Raw genomic sequence first — 12,928 nt, 5'->3', positions numbered from 1 at the left:
ATGAGAGAGAAGGAGATACAGAGAGATCTTCCATCTGTTGGTTCATCCCCCCAAAAGCCTCAGTGGCCAGAACTGAGCTGATCCAAAGCCAGGAGCTAGGAGCTTCTTCAGGTCTCCCACGCGGGTACAGGGTCCCAAGGCTTTGGGCTGTCCTCTCCTGCTTTCCCAGGCCACAAGCAGGGAGCTGGATGGGAAGTGGAGCTGCCGGGACACAAACTGGCACCATACGGGCTGCTGGCGCTTGCAGCTAGAAGCCAATCAAGTCATCATGCCAGCCCCTGGACGGGCCTTTCTCCTCCTTGTCTCTACAGGTTGAGAGCTCCTGTGTCTTCGCAGTGACCCTGGCCTTGGAATCTCCTGCTGGAGAGGACCACCCACCCCATCTCAGAGGCGTCTGCAGACACATGCCGGCCTGGGGAAGCGCCGTGTGTGTGTGTGTGTGTGTGTGTGTGTGTGTGTGTGGCCTGCGCCCTCTCTCTTCTGGGCCTGAACCCAGGGGAATACTGCTCGCCTGGAGGAGAGATGGACGCATGAGCTTCTCCCTGGAGGATCACATTGCCTGAATGACACTGGAGCCCTGGAAGGAAGACAAGGGAAGCGAAGGCAGGGGCCAGGTCACTCACCCCTGTGCGCTGGCGGAATTGCTGGGTGCCTGGGGTTGTGAGTTTTTCATTTTCTCTAATTGCCATTGCAAGGTCATGCTTGGCCCCACAGCAGAATGCATGTCCATGGCCAATGCTGATGGCGTTGCCACCCTTCCAAGTTTGATATATTTCATTGAAAGGCAAAGTAACAGAGAAAGAAAAAGGACAATTTATCAACAGGCTCGCTCCCCAGGTGCCTGTAACAGCCAGGGCTGGAGCCAGCCAGGAGCCAGGAGCTCCTTCTAGAGATCTCAGATGTGTCTCCCTTTCTTTGATCTGCTAGTTCTTCCCTCACACGGCCACAGTGACCAGAGCTAAGCTGGTCCAAAGCCAGGAGCCACGAGCATCTTTCAGGCCTCCCACGTGGGTGCAGGGACCCAGCACATGGCCATCTTCTGTTGCTTTCCTGAGTGCATTAGCAGGGTGCTGATCTGAAGTGGAACAGCCATTGGGATTCAGTCCGGGATCTTGGGATGCAGGTGGCCCAAGTAGCTCGCATTCTCGTGAGATCTGCCCCTTGAGGCTTTGTGTACCTGTTGCCTACAGTTTTAACCCAAACCAAGAGGATTCACCTAGGCTGCTGTTCTCCGAGTAGCCTTCCTGTTTGAACACCATATTCCACCTAGAATTCTCCCTGTGGTGTCCCTTCACTTCCCAATGCTCTTTGGAGGACAGGTGGGCGGTTTCCGCTTTCCCACTGTTACTGAATGCAAATTTCTGTGGGATGGATTGCCCTGAGCAGCCTCTTCAGGTCAGAGTGTACGCATCAGACACGCGATTGACCCACAGCTCACCAGCTGCACGCACGCTGGCCGCGGCACCTCCCCGCAGCAGGTGCTCAGCCCCCCTTCCCTCCCGCTGCCCTGGCCCGGCGGAGCTCCAGGCCAAGTGAGCCCAGACACCTGCAATGAGGCAGCAGGGAAGCTCTGTGGGAGCCTGGAGATGGGGGGTATGGGTTCGTGTGCTGGCCCACATGTTCCTGCTCGTCATGGGAGCCCAGGGACCACAAAAGTGTGGACACTACCATACTGCCTCCCCAGACCCTGGGGAGCTGCTGCCACAGGCTCCGGCAGGGTCACATGGGGCCATGATGACATCACTGAAAATAAAGCTCTTGCTTTCATTTTTTTTCTCTTTTTTTTTTTTTAAGATTTATTTATTTTTATTACAAAGTCAGATATACAGAGAGGAGGAGAGACAGAGAGGAAGATCTTCCATCTGATGTTTCACTCCCCAAGTGAGCCGCAACGGCCGGTGCTGCGCCGATCTGAAGCTGGGAACCAGGAACCTCCTCCAGGTCTCCCACGCGGGTGCAGGGTCCGAAAGCTTTGGGCCGTCCTCGACTGCTTTCCCAGGCCACAAGCAGGGAGCTGGATGGGAAGTGGAGCTGCCGGGATTAGAACCGGTGCCCATATGGGATCCAGGGGCGTTCAAGGCGAGGACTTTAGCCGCTAGGCCACGCCGCCAGGCCCTTTCTCATTTCTTTTTTAAAGATTTATTTATTTTTAATTGAAAGGCAAATTTATAATGAGGACAGAAAGGGAAAGAGCTTCCACCCTCTGGTTCATTTTCCAAATGGCCATAATGTCTAGAGCTGGGTTGATCTGAAGCCAGGAGCCAGGAACCTCCTCCAGGTCTCCCACGGGGGTGCAGGTCCCAAGGCTCTGGGCCGTCCTCCACTGCTCTCCAGGCCACAAGCAGGGAGCTGGATGGGAAGTGGAGCACCTGGGACATGAACTGGTGCCCATATGGGATGCTGACGTTTACAGGCAGGGAATTAAACTGTTGAGCCATGACGCCAGCCCCACATCCTTTGTTTTTCAATTCTGCTGCATTAAATAGGCATGAAAGGGGGGACAGGGGCCAATCTCCCCTCGGTGCCCCCTTGACTATCAGTTTATGTGGCTCTACTTCAATCCATTGAAGTCTTCCAAGAAAGATCTCTTTTCAAGAAGCAGCTTCCAGGGGCCAGTGCTGTGGCACGGTGGGTTAAGCTACTGCTAATATGCTAACATCCCATGTCAATCCCGGATCCAGTCCCAGCTTCTTAGTTTTGATCCAGCTCCCTGCTAATCTGCAAGGAAAGCCGCGGAGGAGGGCCAAGGGCTTTGGGCCCCTGCACCCGTGTGGGAGATCCCGAAGAATCTCTTGGCTCCTGGCTTTGGACCAGCCCAACTATAGTCATTGCAGCCAGTTGGGGCAAGAGCCAACAGGCAGAAGACCTCTCTTTCTCTATCTTGCAATTCTGCCTTTCAAAGAAATAAAATAAGGCTGAAAAAGTAAAAGGTGCCAATTCAGGTGCTAATTTTTTTAAAAAGTGACTGCTGGTTTCCTCTGCTCCCAGATCCCCATTTTATAAATGAGCACATTGGGTCTGAGCGACAGGTGCGTTGGCCAGGGAATTGCTAACGGGCCTGGAGGGGAGGATGGCATCGTGATTCAGAAGCGCTTGGGACCCTTGCATCTTATCTGAGTGCCGGGCTTTGGTTCCAGCTCGGCTTCCAATCCAGCTGTCTGTGAAAGCGCCCCTGGGAAGCAGGAGGTGGTGTCTCAGTCCTTGGGTCCTTGACCCTCATCAGGGAAACCTCGAATGAGTCCCAGGTCCCGGCCTTAGCCCCTGCTGCCATGGCCATTTGAGGAGTGAAGCAGTAGAGGATGGAATAAGCAATTTTGATTTATTTTTAAAGAACTTAATTTGAAAGAGTAAGAGAGAGAGAGGCTTGCCACCCCTTAGTTCACTGGGGCAGTCTGAAGTCAGGAGCCTGGCACTCTCCCTGGGGCTCCCACGGGGTAGTGGCAGCCTGAGGACTTGGGACATCCTTCGCTGCTTTCCCAGGCACATTAGCACGGAGCTGGATTGGAAGGGGAGCAACCAGGACTTGAACGAGCATCCATATGGGTTGTCAGCATTATTGATGGTGGCTTACTCCACTGTGCCACAACGCCAGTTGAAATGTGTGGGCAGAATCCAGGTCTCCAGTCCTCCTCCGGGACTTTGGCAGCTCTCTACTTGGGGGAGGTTTCCTAGGACACACCCACCGGCCCTCCTGTCGCTTCCAGCCCTTCCCTGTATCCGGGGTAGGGGGGCTGCTATGGCTGGCTCCCCTTCCTGGGCAGAGCCTCCGAGACCCATCCTTTCTTGCCTGCTTACCCCACCCTCCTGACCCCCTCCCAGCACACCCGTCCTTCAAGGGCCTGCCTTAGAAGTTGCTTCCTACAGGAAGTCCTCCAGAAGCGCAGTCCACAGCCTCCTTTTGTGCCTGCCTGGGGTGAGAGAAGCGGGCAGGCTGCCCCAGCACCAGTAAGTGAGTCCCCAGCATGCTGACCGTGAACCTGGAGAAGGAGTGTGTGTGGCAGAAAGCTTTTAGAAGCGGTGCCACTGGCAGCTCAGGGCTGAGAGGAGTTGCAATTCCCATAGGGTCAGACCCCTTGGGTCCACAGCTGGCTCCTGCAGTGACCAGCTGGGAGTCCTCAGCCTGGGCTGCCTCACCCAGGGGACCTCATTGCCTGAGCTTGGCCTCGGGGACTGTTGGGAGGCCGGGTGAGGCAGCAGGGCTCGCCACCATCTGTCTGCCTGGAGGTGAGCAGAGATAAGCATGCAGCCTTCCGCAGCTGTCAGGGGGCGTAACATGAGCATGTGAGGTCTTTCAGCTCTTTAGGGGCCGCAGCAGCTAAGGGACCTAGGCCTGGCGCTGGGGGCCTCCTCTGATGGCCACCCTGGCACCTAGGACAGGGCCTACTGGTTGTAATGGCAGCAGACGGGGCTGGGAGAGGGCCAGACACCTCCCTCCTGCCCAGCAGTCCCCAGGAGCCTGCATGCTGGCCCAGAAGGTGCAAGGGGAGTTATGTCCCCAGTTGCCAGCCCTGGGCAATCCAGGAAGCCGGGCAGCCATTTCCCCAGGAGCCATGGGCGAGCAGGTGGCAGGGTTATCTACTGCCAATGCCCTCCCTGTGCCAGCCAGGCCTGGCGGGGTCTACAGTGGCACACAGCTTTCTGGGACCCCCATTGGGGTTGCTGAGGAGGTGCAGTGGCTGCCTGAGAGCCTGGGCTTTGACGCTGAGCCCCGCACCCAAGGGGGGCTTCTCTTTCTCTTTGTTGACGGTCCAGGGTGCACAGAGCCTAACCAGGCCCACCTGCTCCCGATGGGAATCTGCTCTTACCAACCAGCGGCACGCAGTGAAGGGAACGGCTTTGGAAGGTGGTGCTGGGCCCTCCTGCCACTTCTTCAACTGCAGCCCTTGTCCTTCCTGCCACCTGTGTGCCTGTCCCCCACCCCTACACACCTGGCGTGCAGTGGTCACCAGGGGGCTGGTCTGGGGGTTCCAGTCCCAATACGTGTGTGTGTGTGTTTATGTGTATATATGTGTGTGTGACTGCTTTTCTTTCTTTTTTTTTTTTTTTTTTTAAGATTTATTTATTTGGGCCTGGCAGTGTGGCCTAGTGGCTAAGGTCCTCGCCTTGAACGTGCCGGGATCCCATATGGTCGCCGGTTCTACTCCCAGCAGCTCCACTTCTTCTGTATCTCTCCTTCTCTCTGTATATCTGACTTTGTAATAAAAATAAAATAAATCTTTAAAAAATATTTTTTAAAAATTTATTTATTTTTATTACAAAGTCAGATATACAGACAGGAGAAGAGACAGAGAGGAAGATCTTCCGTCCGATGATTCACTCCCCAAGTGAGCGCAACAGCTGGTGCTGTGCCAATCCAAAGCCAGGAACCAGGAACCTCTTCCGGGTCTCCCACGCGGGTGCAGGGTCCCAAAGCTTTGGGCCGTCCTCGACTGCTTTCCCAGGCCACAAGCAGGGAGCTGGATGGGAAGTGGAGCTGCCGGGATTAGAACCGGCGCCCATATGGGATCCCGGCACCTTGAAGACGTTCAAGGTGAGGACTTTAGCCGCTAGGCCACACCGCCAGGCCCATTGCTTTTCTTTCTTTCTTTTAAGATCTGTTTTCATTGGAAAGGCAAATTTACAGAGTAGAGAAAGAGCTTCTGTCCACTGGTTTACTCCCCAAATGAGGGCAACAGCCCAGGGCCAGGAGTCTCCTCTGGGTCTCCCACAATGAGTTCAGGGTCCCAAGACCTGTAGCCATCTTCCACTGCTTTCCCGGGCCACAAGCAGGGAGCTGGATGGGAAGTGGGGCTGCCGGGACATAAACCAGAGCCTGTATGGAATGCAGACACTTGTAGGTGGAGGACTGGCCAGTAGAGCCTTTGGGCTGGCCCCATGAGAAAGGCAGCTCCACCAGCCCAACCCTAAAGGGCTCCTGGGAAGATGCCAGGCCGGGCAAGGCTCCTGGGCACCAGCAGGGGGTGAAGTCACCTGCTAGAAGGCTTTGGGAAAGTTCCGAAGAGGCGGGGCTGTGGGCACGACTTGGTGTGAGCAGCGATGGCCAGCAGCAGTGCCCGCAGCCTCCGGTTCGCTCCACTCTGGGGACGGGGGGTGTGTGGAGCAGAACTACAATACCTCTGGCCTCCACACCCTGGCTTCTATCACCCCGAGGAAGTCTGGCATTCCCTCCCTGCCACAGCAGCCCGCTCTGGCATGACCCCTGCTAAATGCTCAGCTGCACCTGCCCCCCCGCAGGCCGCCATCTTGCAGAAGGAGCTAAGATGGGATGCTGAGGCGCCTTCTGGTAAGGTATTGGCTTGCTGGCCTCGCTGCCACAGCACCCCAAGCCCTACACTCTAAGCTCCATGAGGGATGACCTTGACCCGTACCGTCCTTGGGCCCCGTTCCTCTCTCGCTCTCCTTCCCCTCCAGCCCATCCGTGGCCCAGCACTTGCTGGCCTCCACCCTGTGTGGGCGAGCACCTCGGGGTGGCACAGGGGTTGGCAGGTTCATGGCGCTCATCTCAGAAGGCTTTACTCTGGGCAAGGGGGCCTGCCCTTACAGCCACCCTGGGGCAGCCCACGTCGCCGCCTCTGCCTGCCTCGGCTGCCTCGGCTTCCCAGGCCAGAGGGCAGCACCTGCCACCTCTGGTCGGGGCCCACCGAGGCTCTGTCCACCGACGTTCTGTGCTGACATCTGGCTCTCTTGTCCACACTCACCTTAGGGGCCAGACAAACCAGGTACTAACCAGCCCTTGCCAAGATTGGCCAGGATTTTCTTTCTTTTTTTCTCTCTCTCTCATGTCTTTATTTTTATTGCAAAGACAGATTGACAGAGAGGAGAGACAGGAAGATCTTCTATTAGCTGATTCATTCCCTAGATGGTCCCAATAGCCAGGTCCGGGAGAGGCCTACACCCGGAGCTTGGAGCTTCTTCCAGGTCTCCCACATGGGAGCAGGTGCATTAACAGGAAACTGGATCAGAAGTGGAACAACCAGGACCGGAGCTGGTACCCATAAAGGATGCTAACGCTGCAGGCAGAGACTTAACACACTAAGCCACAAGGCTCACCTCTTTTGCCCAGGCATTTCCTTGCAGTCCTGTGTCATGTGACATTCCCAGGGTCCTTAGTGGGTTTCTGCTCTTAGTGGCCAAAATAGTGTGCTGAACGGCGGCTGCCAAGAAAGGCCTGGCCTAGTCTCCAGAGGCTGTGACCGTGACCTTGTCTGCGAGAAGGGTCTTTGCAGATGTAATCAAGTTCAGGATTGTGAGGAGATCATCCTGGATTACTGGGCGAGCGCCTGTGTGAGAGAGAGTCCGGGGACAGGCAGAGCCGGGGCAGAGGCTTTGGAACCGAGTGCTATGGGACCAGGTGTCTTCATCTTTTTTTTTCTCTCTCTCTAATTTAATTATTTGAGGCAGCTGAAGTGGTGGTACAGTAGGCTAATCCTTTGTCTGCTGTGCTGGCATCCCTTTTGGGCACCGGTTCATGTTTCGGCTGCTCCGCTTCCCATTAAGGTTCCTGTTTATGGCCTGGGAAAGCAGTGGAGGACGGCTCAAGTCCTTAGGTCCCTGCACCCACCTGGGAGACCCGGAAGAAGCGTCTGGCTTCTAATCGGCTCAGCTGCAGCTGCTGGCATCAGGGCAGTGAGCCAGTGGTTGGAAGATTTCCTCTGTCTCTCTTTCTCTCTGTAACTGTCAGAGAGGCGCTTTGATCCACTGCCTCATTGCCTGTGCTGCCTTCCCGGGCGCCTCAAAAGGAATGGGTTTGAAAGTGCAGCAGCTGGGACTCGCAGTGGTCTACATAGGGCATGCTGATCCCATATCAACCTTGTTATCTTAGTCTTTATTCTGGGATCCTTCCCTTCCTGCACCCTGAGGTAAGAATTCTAAGCCAAGAAAGAACTACAGTGCCTGAGTGCAAGAGGCACTCCTGTGCGTGCGGGCACCTCATGCCGAGACGGCGTCACCCGAGTGGGTTTCAGAGTTCTCTTGAGAAAATCTTCCCAAACTCTGTTGGTTGACAATGTCCACCCTAGTGTGCCCAGAACTTGCCGCAAAGCTTGGCCAGGAGAGCTGTCTGTCCTGCTCCACTTTGCATCCTCTGAGGCACTCAGTGTCCCCTGCTGGCCTGGGTGAGCTGGCCGCCGTGGCCTTGGCATGCATCTGTGTGTTTCCCACTGCATAGGCATCGGGCACCGAGCAGTGCACTCCAAGGCCAGACCTCACGTCTTCTGATTTTCCCTGTGGTAATCAGGGTTGACACCTGCATTCCAGTTGAGGAATCCCCCAAGAAACCTCATCTGGGGTGACCTCAGACTTGACTCTTGCGTGCGCCAGCCAGTGCAGGGTCAGGTTTGGGTCACCTCTACCAGCTAACGCACATGATGGTCGGTGCAGTTGCCGAGGCCGGCCTGCCCCCAGCCCCATAGCTACAGGAGCTGATGGGCACTGCCGCCTAGCCCAGCCCACCATGGCCCTGGTGCCCAAGCACACCGGCCAGTGCTACAGCCTCACGGGGCACCCTCCAGGAACTCCCACCAGGCTGCCCCAGCCCTGGTTTTTGCGTGCGCCTGCATATGCCGTCCCCTGTCCCATCTGGCTCTTGTACTTACCCCTGGGCATCATGGCTTAGCTCAGCCTGGTCTGCCCCCAGACTCGGTCCGCATGTACGCTGATGGGTGCTGCTAAGCCCCTGGGAAGGCTTGGGTCATTCCCACACAGCTGAGGGAACACAGGAAACTCCTGCTTCTGGCATTGACTTGGCTAGATCTGGCTACTGAGGTGGCTCTCTCTGCCTTTCAAACTTGAAACAGGACCCGGCGGCGTGGCCTAGCGGCTAAAGTCTTCGCCTTGAACACCCCGGGATCCCATATGGGTGCCGGTTCTAATCCCGGCAGCTCCACTTCCCATCCAGCTCCCTGCTTGTGGCCTGGGAAAGCAGTTGAGGACGGCCCAATGCTTTGGGACCCTGCACCCGTGTGCGAGACCCGGAAGAGGTTCCTGGTTCCTGGCTTCGGATCGGCGCGCACTGGCCCGTTGCGGCTCACTTGGGGAGTGAATCATTGGATGGAAGATCTTCCTGTCTCTCCTCCTCTCTGTATATATGACTTTGTAATAAAAATAAATCTTTAAAAAAAAATTGAAACAATTTTATTACAAGTTTGATCGTGGCTGCCCTTGGGATGTGCTTGTGGGGGTGTGTCTTGTTTTTGCATTGCACCTGGCGCAGATGAGTGAGCTAAAAACAAGATGACAGAAGGCAGCTTGAGGGCTGAGTGCCCACCTGAGAAGGCTGAGGGCACGTGGTCGGCGGCCTTCCCTCCAGGGGAAGCAGGGGCTGGCACGTGGTCCTCTGGCTTCTCGCAGAAGTGGGTGGTGGCAGGGCAGCCAGGGAAGGGATATGAGGGGGACAGCTCGGTGTTGATGTCCCAGAAAGGCGAGAAGAGGAATGTGGTCGGCCTTGCCAGGCTAGGCAGGTGCAAATTATTCATAGGGAAGTATACTCACCCTGTGGAAAGAAGTCCCGGCTGGCGATGAGGAGATAGGCACGTGGCCCTGGGGAGTTCTGCTGGTCCTTGAGCCCTTGCCACCTCGAGTCTACAGGTGTGCACGTCTCACTGTCCTTCCTACCGGCCGGTGCAGAGCAGGGGCCATACCCTAGTGGGCTGTGACCTGAAGGCCTAGGGAGGAACGAGGTCCAGCCCCGGAGAGCCCCAGCCTGGAGCCCTGACCCTGCTTGTCTGCCAAGAGAGTTGAGCTGCCACCTGGGGGCTGCCCCCCCCAGTGGCTGGGCCCCCCAGGATGAGCAGGCCTGTGGCTGGCAGTGCAGGTCATTTCCCTTGCAAAAACCAAATTCAAATGCAAAGGGCACAGCGCTGCAGATGCGTCCTGGGGGCCCCCAGGGGCCTGTCCGTGGGAGCTGCCAGGCACTGGCCATGGTGGTTTTCCTCTCTCCCCCCACTACCATCAGGGCTGGTCTTGACTATTCCCAGAGCCCCCTGCTGGGGCTGGGGTGAGGTCCTGAGGCCTCCAGACCCCCTGGGGGCCCAGCTGGGGAGACTGAGCTGATCACCAGGCCACAGCCAGCGCATGCATTAGTAATGACCACTGATCCCGCTGGCCCCGTGCCCTCTTTCCAGAGTGGGCCAGTAACCTGAGCTCCAGCACCCACCCCAGACTCCTCCCTGCATGCTGCGGCCATTGGATACCTCCCCATTCAGTCCCAGTTGTTGCTCCTCCAAGGTCTGCAACATGAGGGGCTCCTCGGCCACCTCCCACAGGGGCAATGAGGACCTGCACCTGCCTCCCTGGCCCTGGGGACTCCCAGCTGTCATCAACAGGGACAAACTGGCAGACTAGACCTGGTGGGGTGCGAGGAGGATGCCTGGCAGCCAGGCGGGGAGCCCCAGCTCCCTGTGGGTGGGGGAGGGCAGGCCTTGCTAGGTCCGGGATGACTGGAAATGTCTCTCTTCCCTTCCTAGGCAGGGGTCTGGGTGCAGCGTCTCCCCAGGGACCCACCTGGCAGACCCTCCCCTCCCACAGCAGGCTGGGGCAGGTACCTTGAGGGACCCAGGGACCTGTTCCTGGCCCATCTCAGCTGCTGCCACTGGGGGGAGGTTCTTAGCTGCTCTTCCATAGGGCCCTGGAAAATCTCCCCAGGGTGAGGTCCTTACAGGAACAGGCAGCAGCCTGAGGGGACGTTAACAAACCGCAACGAAAGCTTTGGGGTGCCCAGGGGCACTGAGGGCCAAAGGGAAGGCAGGGGCAGCCCGGGCTCTGTGGTGCCCACCATTGAGTCTTGGGCAGCTCAGCCTCCTCCCTGCTTTTTCCACCTGGCCTGTGGCACCTGAGTGTCCACTAGGCCATCCTCCACTACTTTCCCAGTCCATAAGCAGGTGGGGGTGGGCCAGAAGGGACTCACCTGGGACAAAACCAATACCCACACATGATGCTGGTGCTGTGGGTAAAGGCTTAGCCTACTAGGCCACTGTACTGAGCCCCAAGTTCTTTACTTCCAACCAGTTAGACAAGAAATGAACAGATCTGTCAGCAGAAAGGTCATTAAGAATCATTTGTGATGATGGGTCACTGCATGATTTGGCTGTAACTCAGAATTCAAGGACTGGATGACGGCTGCAGGTGCAGACACACCCCTCGCCAGCTCCTCGGCCATGTGAGCGGTTTCTCCGAGCTCACAGTGATATTGTGGGTAAGTCTGTCGTCTATGAAGTTGACATGTTACATGTACATTGGTTCGTGTCCCAGCTGCTCCACTTCCCATCCAGCTCCCTGCTTGTGGCCTGGGAAAGCAGTGGAGGACGGCCCAAAGCCTTGGGACCCTGCACCCGCGTGGGAGACCTGGAGAAAGCTCCAGACTCCTGGCTTTCGATCAGCTCAGCTCTAGTAATTGCGGCCACTTGGTGAGTGAGTCAGCAAATGGAAGATCTTCCTGTCTGTTTCTCCTCCTCTTTGTATATCGAACTTTGCAATTAAAATAAATAAATCTTTAAAAAATAATAAAGTCTATTTTGTCTGGTATTGGTATAGTCAGTTACTTTTATTCTTTTCTTTAAGAGTTATTTTATTAGGGCCTGGCGGCATGGCCTAGCGGCTAAAGTCCTCGCCTTGAAAGCCCCGGGATCCCATATGGGTGCCGGTTCTAATCCCGGCAGCTCCACTTCCCATCCAGCTCCCTGCTTGTGGCCTGGGAAAGCAGTTGAGGACGGCCCAAAGCTTTGGGACCCTGCACCCGCGTGGGAGACCCAGAGGAAGTTCCAGGTTCCCGGCATCGGATCGGCGCGCACTGGCCCGTTGCGGCTCACTTGGGGAGTGAAACATCGGATGGAAGATCTTCCTCTCTGTCTCTCCTCCTCTCTGTATATCCGGCTTTCCAATAATAATAAAAATCTTAAAAAAAAAAAAAGTTATTTTATTAAAGAGGCAGTGTTACAGAGAGATCATCCACCTGTTGACTCATTCCCCAAATTGTTTTAACAGCTGGGGCTGGGCCAACTGGAAGCCAGGAGCTTCTTCCAGGTCTCCTACATGGGTGCAGGGTCTAAGGCCTTGAGCCATCCTCTGCTGCTTTCCCAGGCCACAAGCAGGGAGCTGGGTGGGAAGTGGAGCAGCTGGGACACAAATGGATGCCCATTTAGGATGTCGGTGCCACTGGTGGGGGCTCTACCCATTGTACCACAGGGCCAGCCCCTGGTCATGATTCATGATGACAGTGTGTGACAAAGATGATGTAACCCAGCCTTTGACTAGTCATGCCTAAAGCAAAGCCTGGTTTATGCTTTAGCAAGTGCCCCTGGCCCAGCCCCAGGCTCTCCTCCCCTCAGACTCCCCAAGAAGGAAAGGCTCACCTCTGACCTGAGTCTGGCCCCCAGCACCAGCCCCAGAGGGAGGCAAGGAGGGTACCAGCTGTCAGGAGCCACTCAGGGTGAGGAGCAGAGGGCTTATGGTACCGATCCCAGCAGAGGGGACAGATGCAGGCAGGGGGCCATAACAGGTGTCTGCTGTGGGCAGCCATGCTGGCCTCCCCGCCTGAGGTAAGGTCCTTAGCCCGGAGCTTGCCACAGCAAGCATGGGCATCGCTGCTGTGCTCTCTCTGGCCCCCTCGTCATCCCAATGCCCAGTGCCCGATGCTGGCCCAGGAGCTGCAGCTTCCCTCAGCCCTGAGCCCTGTGGCTGGCAACAGGCCGAGCTAAACCCTGGACGGCAAGTTCCTCTTGTAGAGGGGCCCTGGGGCCCTCCCAAGGCCGGGCCAGGCCCTGCGCAGCCTCCAGGCAGCAGCCGTAGGGCACCTGGCCCCTACTTCGCCCCTGTGGCTTGCAGGGAGCGCCTGGCATCTGCCTGTTGTGGGGACCAGGGCTGGGCTCTCGGCTGTTCTCCTCTTTCTCCTTCTTCCCAGGCTAAGAAAGCAAACCTGGGAGTCCGCAGGCAA

The sequence above is a fragment of the Ochotona princeps genome, chromosome 25 (genome assembly GCF_030435755.1).
Source record: "Ochotona princeps isolate mOchPri1 chromosome 25, mOchPri1.hap1, whole genome shotgun sequence".
Lineage (NCBI taxonomy): Eukaryota > Metazoa > Chordata > Mammalia > Lagomorpha > Ochotonidae > Ochotona > Ochotona princeps.
Note: the sequence above shows the minus strand (reverse complement) of the source record.